An 8505-nucleotide genomic window follows, 5' to 3' on the forward strand; every position below is an offset into this window, starting at 1 on the left:
ATTCTTTAAACTATCCCCTTCCTCTTTTCTCTGCAGCAAGTAGCTCTCAATGTGTAGTCCTCAGATGGGCAGCATCTGCTGGAAAAGTGCTAGAAATGCACGTTCTTGGGCCTCACCCCAGATGTGCTGAAACAGCTCTGGGGTGGGACCCGACAACCTGCATTTTAACAAGCCCTCCAGATGACTCTGAAGCATGCTCACGACTGAGAATGACTGCATTATGCTAAATTTCCCCACCCCCCTCGGGCAAAAATATCGTCGAATTGCATTTACTTTTCAGTTTGATGAGTACTTATCTTGGTGTCTTTTAATTAACCTGATGTTTCCGTTGGTAACAAAACCAACAAAGACATTGTAAATTTGGTATACTGAAATACAAAAGAAGAGTGAAGGAGAGAACACAAGTAGTGAAATCAACTACTATAAAGCAGTTTGGGGCAATTCAGTTTAGAGAGAAGCATTATACCTCAAAAACCCAATGAGCATCACATTATAAAAGCATAGCTCCAAAGCTGATGATTTCAAGTGAGAACGCTTACGTCACAAAGAGATTAGCTCACATTCATTATTTCCAAATTTCCCTCACCAAAGCGCAAATTACTAAGGCATTTTGAGACATTTTTATCAAAATGAAAATAAATGTGTTTGACAAATAATGGAGCAAACTGAGATATATGAGATATTTACTTGTTGGAATATCTGAACATACTAGAAATGTGTCCTTAATTTACTCTATTTGTCTTATATGAAATGTAAAACAATGTTATCCATTAGCTTTTAAACATGTTCCAACTGACACATGTTCTAACTGCTTCATCCCTGTTGCATAGGACAAGAATCAGTTTTTTCAGAATGAGCAGACCAAATAAGAACGATTACTTATTGTCATTAAAGTTTGTGGTTTTTGATCTCCTTTTATAAGGGCACAATATAATGTGTTTAATCACCATGGCGGCCACTCTTTATACTTGACTTTTTAAAAACTTAAATGCAAACTTCAAAACCTTTGCCTCATCCTGAATGAGGCCTCATAACAAGCCCTCCAGATGACTCTGTACCAGTGGAAGTACTGGTACCTCAGTATCAGTAGAAGTCTGATTTCATATTCGATGAGTATTTGTTGAAGGAGAATATTTGTGCCTGTGTTCTGCTGGGCATTTCTGAAGGATATTGACCAGCACAGCATATAAATACTACGCTAGCTGTGTCATAGATTGGCACAATGGCAGAAAGAGTATCTCTGAGAATTTACATCCTGGCAGAGGCAAATTATTCAATCAGTCAACTAAGGAGCAAAACATTGTTAAATTCAATTGGAAAAAAAGTTGAAATTTTCTCATATTCTCTGTCATCTAATATCCGATATATTTTTAATTCATTCAGTTACTCTTCTCTGGATTTCAAATAGAATTTCTAATAAAATGTGTACCAATTCTATCATCAAGCTATTTATGTTCTTTACATTTCTGTTCTTGATAATTATATGCTAGTCTTTGAATACGAAGATAATGTTTCTGACCCAATATTCACAATGCATGTGCCTCAAGTTGCTATGCTTTGCAGGAGAAATAAGTTTATATTGATCTGATGCACTCTCTTTCCCAGTCTTCATGTGACCAATAGCAGCAACTGCAAGGCTATCTGTCACCTGAGTGTGGCTTGCAACCAAGCACATGTGGGAATTCAGTGAAGGCCCTGGTCTTGGCCTCATTATCAACAAAAACAAGCCAAAGACAGCGGTCACTCTTTGTCCATGTAAATAAACACTGTAATTTATTTTCAAAAAATCCAAAGGACAACATTTAAGAACATTGTAATACCAGAAATCTGCACTGTGGGTACTTGGATGATGACAGCTGATAAACTTGGGAGGTTTACAATGGCTAGATTGTCAGAAGGCATTAAATGTATGTTCTAATAATAAGAGAACAAGAAAAAAGAAATCCTTGGTGATGTGTAAATTTAAAATACAGTGGTACATGTTAGGAAAACCAAAAATCATTCCATGAACTTTGAAATGAAGGGAGATAGTTCTGAGAGAACTAAAGGAACTGGACTTGAGATCCGAGTTCACAATTTACTCAATTTATTTATTTTTGATACTTTAAGTATGGAAAATTTAATTTTATTATTATAGATAGTAAGGTATAATAGAGAATATAAAGTCCCTTAAATTAAAGTGGTTATAGATCCTGGTTTTCTTGACACTCCTATGTCATGCTGATGGTTCCTATGTCAATATTAACATTACCCCCTTCAATTTACAAGTGTCTTGCAGTGAGTATGCACGCACGTGTGTAGCTTTCATTTTTATTCTTGTTTGTTTTGCAAAAATGAAATGATAGCAAACATGTGATTCTGAAACTTTCTTCACTGAATATGTACTTTAGAATCTTTATTTTTCTTATTATTCAAAATAATTCCTTTTTTTAATCTACTACTTACTCATCATTAAATATAGTTACTTAATCCTCTTTTAAAACCATTTGTATTGTTCTAAATTTTGCCCTACTGCAGATAATTTCACCACATTCTTTTAAGCTATAACTGCACATGTTTTAGTATTTCTGCAGTTTAAGGTTTTGGAAATGGTATTGGCTCAAAAAAAACTTAACATTAAAATCATAATGAATATTCCCAAATATAGACACATTTTTGAATCTTCAATTTAATCACTATCATAAAATTTCAACTTTCCTTAATAATACTTCCAGTTTAAACTAAGGAGTTTTAATTGTTTAAGACCACAAAGATTTCTATCAGAGGGAGGACAAAATGTGAAATATTTTGTTTTGTAATTCATGTGCTGCAGAAAATATCACTGCTGTTTGGAAATTGAGAAATTGTCCAAACAAGTACACTATGGACAAACTTGTGGTGAACTGCCTGTCCACACTGAGGTTTGAGAGCCATGGGAGACTTGAAACATCTTCTAAGACAGTTTAAAGAAGTCTCATTTATTTGTCTTTTTATACAATGTAGCAAATCAATATATTAAATAATATAAGAACACCAAGTTTTCTTACATATAAAAAAACAAATGAAGTTAGCATCATAAAGGGTTTAGCTGGAGCTATTTGCTCATCAGGACTATAGGCCCATCAGGACCCATCCTTTTTAAGTATTCCATTTCTTTAGAACAGAATCTAATAGTTTCTTGAATGATCCTTGTGTTTTGCTTCAGCAATTGTGCCTGATAGGCCATTCCATATGTTTATTACGTTCTAAGTAGGAGGAAAAGATCTTGCTAACATCTGTTATGGGTTGGTTTCTTTTTAATTCTCATTTACATCCCTTGCAATTCTTACATTTCTGGAAATGGGAGCTCAATTGTCACAACATATTAATAAAATAGTATGTGGCTTAACCGTTGAAATGTTTATAGTTTGATGTGCTATTTTATGGTATTAAATCCTAATTATTAGAAATTAGAATGATTTTGATTTTATCCTCAGCTAAAAATAATAAAATAATAAAATTAAAAAAAAAAAAAAAACTAGAATAACCTATCAAACAAAGCTGTTCCATGTAACTAAGAACTCATTAACCCTGAGGTTCTAGGACTTAATGAAGTCAGTGAAATAGCAGATGATAGTCTCTCATGTGCAACTAGGGCTGCTGATGGGAAAAAAATACAATATCACAGATTCGTCCATGATGTGGCTGGATCGTTGGGTGTGCGAAATGCATTAGCCCTGACTCAGAGATGCCCTCTCCTGCTCATCTTCCTGTCGTTCTGGTGCTGAACACCTGTGCCCACCCATAGCGATCGGTGACCGAGGGCATGAGCACAAACACTTTCCCTTTCTCCCTTTTTTCTTTCCCTCTTTTCCCTTTATTCATTTATCTATCCTTCTTCCTTCCCTTCACAACCCCAACTCTTTTCATATCATCAACAACTGGCAAGTACAGTCCCTGAGGAAGACACAGATGACTAAGAAGCAGCTTCTGCCCTTAAGAAGCCCATGATCTAGTCTGGGAGACTGACATATAATCTGAGGATCAGACAGCCTGATGAACACCATGATCATGTGCCTGACACCTTAGAATAAAGAAAATATGGCAACTCATGTTGCTAGGAGGAATCAGGAGATCTTTGCAGAGCATCTGGCATTTGTGACGTGTCTGGAAGTTCATTGTCTTTGAATGTAGGAGACCACCGTTGAGGCACGTAGGCTGGACCCAGGAACCTTGGACCCTGCATCAAACACAGGCTGCTGAATGGAAGATAGGTGACATTGTCTCTGCCCCCAGTCACTGCCCTGGCTTGCCCAGAAGGCAAGAAATTAAATTGTTATAGGTGGTGTGTACTTGTACCTAAAGATGTAACTGCTAGCTGAGGGGAAATAAGGCCCTGAAGATTGTTAGGGCAGTGAAACTATTCTTTATGATATTGTAATGGGAAATATATGACATAGTACATTTAGCAAATCCCATAGAACTGTACAACACAGAGACTAAACCCTAAAATAAACTATGGATGCTAGTTAATCATAATGCATGAATATTGGTTCATCAATTGTACCAAATGTGCCACACCAACACAAAATGTTAATAGTAGGAAAAACCAGAGGCCAGTGGGGGGACAGAGTATACAGGAACCCAATATATGTGGCTCACATTTTCTGTAAACCTAAAACTGGTCTAAAAATCAAAGTCTATTAATTTTTTAAACACTCTGATATAGTATGTCTACGTTCTCTTAGCTCCTTGTCTTTGTGAAAATAAGAGCAGAATTTTGGTTTTCCTTCTTTAGGACAAAAATTACATTTTAAAAAGCTCCTCCATTACTTTTGATATATCTAATTTTTTAAATAACTGGATCAAACACTTTAATATTAATGAATGTAGAGCCAATAGGATATCCTGGTAGATTGAAAATGGGAGAAACAGAGGCATAAAGGATGATGCTGAACTTTTTGGCTTGAGCAAGAAGAAGCAGGGATGTTACTAGGGTGAGCCAAGTGAGAGGTTGAGGGCATAAAATTTAAGGAGGACCTTGCGTAGCCATACAAAAGTAAGGCCAGCACTTTCCTGATGCTCTGAATGCCTTAAATGTTGTGCCCAACTGGCTGGCTTGCTTCACCCTTGTCCTAGTCCTGACTGGAACAATGGTGTCACCATCCACTGAGTTGGGGCAGGCTGAGCAGAAGCATGTTTTGGAAGGTTGGATTAAATATAGAAGCCTTGTTCTGGATATGTTGACTCTGAGATGGCCGTTGAACATTCAAGTGGAGACATCAGGTAGTCAGTTGGATCTCTGAGTCTATACCTCAGGAAAGAGGCTGAGACTAAAATTATGTATTTAGAAGTTATCACAAAACTAGATGAACTCATGAAGAAAGTGAATGCAAATGGATAGATAGATAGATAAGGGAAGAGTTTCAAGGCCTGAGCCATGAAATACTTCTATTTGTCGGAAAGAAAAAGAGGAACCAGCAAAGAACCTTGAAAAAAGGCAAGCAATAAGAGAAGGAACACTGGCAGTGTATATTCCTGGAAGACAAGACAATGCTTCAAGGAGCAGAGAGTAATAAATTCTGTTTCACGCTGCTACAGTTGAATTAGACAAAGCTTGAAACTAGAACTTTGGTGTTAGTAGCATTGAGATCATCAACAATGTTGACTAAAACAGTTTTAATGGAGAGATAACAACAAAAGGCTGAACAATGTGCCCTGAAGAGAGAAGAGAGGAGAGAAATTTGATTCTGCAAATACATAAAACTCTTTCAAAGGCTTCTTTTAGAAAGAAAAAGGGAGAGAGAGAGAGAGAGAGAGTGAGTGAGAGAGGTGAGAGAGAAGCCAGAGGGGGAAGAGAGGTCCAGAATTTAGTACTTTCCCAGTTTTTCAACTTGCATCCCAACCCCTTATCTCTGGGTTTAGCAATGAATACTTTGAGATTCTAATATTTCTCTCCTCAGAAGGTGAGATGCAGAAGAGGAGATAGGAAATTGAAATAACAACCACTTTATCCTGATGGGTGGGACAAATTCTATATAAGAGTTTTTCTACAAGACACATGTGAAAGGAAGTGGCAACATGTGGCAATTTATCTAAGATCAGCAACTTTTTTTCTCTGTTTGAATTTGTTGATTTGGAAATTATTTGTCTGGCTCTGCAACTGAATCATCATTTGCTCTACCAGTTTTTCTAAAGTTTCACATGCTGATGCTAGTTAAGAAAGAATACATTTTAGTCTGTCAACTTCTGCTTACCAATGAGGATCTAAAAGTGTGTTCAAAGGTAATTTGAACAGACTCTTTCAAGATAGTGCATCTTTTACTAGATCCGCGGAACAGTAAATATAACTTGATAATCACGCCAAACATTTCTTTGCATTGTAAAATTGAATTGGCAGCTTTGCATAATAAAGGGCTAAAATTATGGACCACACAAGATTTGCCTGAAACTTGATTGTTCAGGCTCAAAATTCTCTACTGAATACTCTTGTGCTTGCTTTTGTATTTATCCATTTTCATGTAACTGCTTACAGCAGACATTTCTTTTTTTAATCTTTTTTCATAAAAATAAATTTTAATAAATATGCCAAACCCACTCCAATAGCATCCGTCATATCACATGTACTATATAAATACATATTTTACCATTATAATTGACAAACCAACATTTATGAACTTGGTTCTTTGTGGATGCATTAGGAGCAGCATTTCTTCACAGTATATAATATTTTATAATTTCTTATTCTTTACTGCTTGCTGTGCTGTACAAACATTTATAAAATGAGTTGCTTTTGGGGTGTGAAATGAGTAATCATCAGAGGAAAAGCGTTAGGGACAAGAAAGGGGAATGAGGATCATGACGCATTTGCATGTTTTTCTCAAGGTCACGGATAAATTTCAGCTCCATGGAAAATCTTGAGAAACAATCCAGCAAGAATGAAATCATGAAATGTTAGCTTTCCCCAAGTAGAAATTCCATAATAGAACTATAAAATTGCTGCTTACAAATTTTATCTTCCGACTTGTACGTGAAATTAGGAAATTGAAAGGGCCAGGAGGGACCTTGGAACTCATCTAGTCTGAACTTATTGTGCATAGGGAAAGCTAAGCTGAGCCATTCTGTAAGTCACACTAATGTGACATAGAAAATACCAGAACCTAAGGTTCAGCATTATTGTTTCAGGTGTTCATCTGCTACAACAAACATTTATCAAACAGCTAGTAGGTATAAGAGATCATTTAAACCCACCCCAAAAGATACAAAGTTGAGGAAAGTACTCTTTGCCTTTGCAGAAACCACCATCTATTATCAAAGCATATGATAGAAATTTTAATATCTAAAACACAAGATCTAATTTGTTAAGTGCCATGAAAATTATATAAGAATTTAAGAAGGGAGAGATACAAGTTTGGGCAAGCCAGTATGTTTCTTGAAGGAATAATTGTGAAGGTAAAATCTCAGTAAAGAAAAATGGGGAAGAAGACGTTAAGCCTGGCAGAAGGAATATTATTAGCAAGTGCAGAAAAATATGCTGTAATAAAAAAGAACAAGTAGCCTGATGTGACTAGATTTCAATTTACCTTTACATTTTTCTCTCATGTTATTCCATGCCCATAAATTATGGCAATAGTCTAAAGGAACTTGAGTATCATACCAAATTTCCTTGTCTTATATTGTAGCCCACTCAAGTCTCTAAGGAGGAAATAACCTGATCCCTGTTCTCTGAGATTTGACACACAAAAAAATTGTGTATCCTTCCTAAAGTTTGTAATGCATTTTGGAAGGAAAGAGGAAAAAAGAACGAGTGTGTCCTATGTCCTGACCATGTATTTTACTTGTTTGCTCTGAAAGCCATATCCTGCCCCATTTCCTGCTCAGCTCTGAATGTTCGTTCACAGTTAGGTTTAGCTAAGTGAAGGCAGAGGAGCGGGCATCCAAAGGGTGGAAGGCAAGGAGAAGCCAGACTATTTCTTCTTACTCTCTGTACTTGAGGTCATATTTCTTCTCTGGTTTTGGTTCCTGTTGTGCAATCTTTGCCATGGTTCCAGCCTGGCAGCTTCAGCATTTCCTAAGCAGTTCTTTCTCCATGATTTCAGGTCCTACTGAGGCCCCAACTCAGAGAGTTCGGTAGTGCCATAGCCTCCCTTTGACCTCCATTTCTCATGTGATAGAGACTTTCTGCTGTTGCTGAGTGCTTCATATTTCCTTTGCGCATTAACCTTTGCGACTCTTCCAATATAGGATATTAAAGAATCATATTACTGAAATGTTAAAAAGCATAACTGCCTTTAGATATAATTAAACAAACAGCTTCAAACAAAGTCACCATGGGCCTCCCTCTTTCTCCTTTTCCTGGACTCTTCTGTGCTCTTTTGCATTGTCTTTGCTGTCAGGTCAGTTCTTTCTATATAGTTGGAAAGGTGACTTGTTTGGCCCAAGTCTGCATCCTTATGGCTCATAATCCAAATGAAAAAGAGATTATCTATTTTCCAGAGACCCTGTATTAAATCTCAAAGTTGAATTTGATTGATTGGCTAGAGGGTA

The sequence above is a fragment of the Rhinopithecus roxellana genome, chromosome 14, assembly GCF_007565055.1.
Source record: "Rhinopithecus roxellana isolate Shanxi Qingling chromosome 14, ASM756505v1, whole genome shotgun sequence".
Lineage (NCBI taxonomy): Eukaryota > Metazoa > Chordata > Mammalia > Primates > Cercopithecidae > Rhinopithecus > Rhinopithecus roxellana.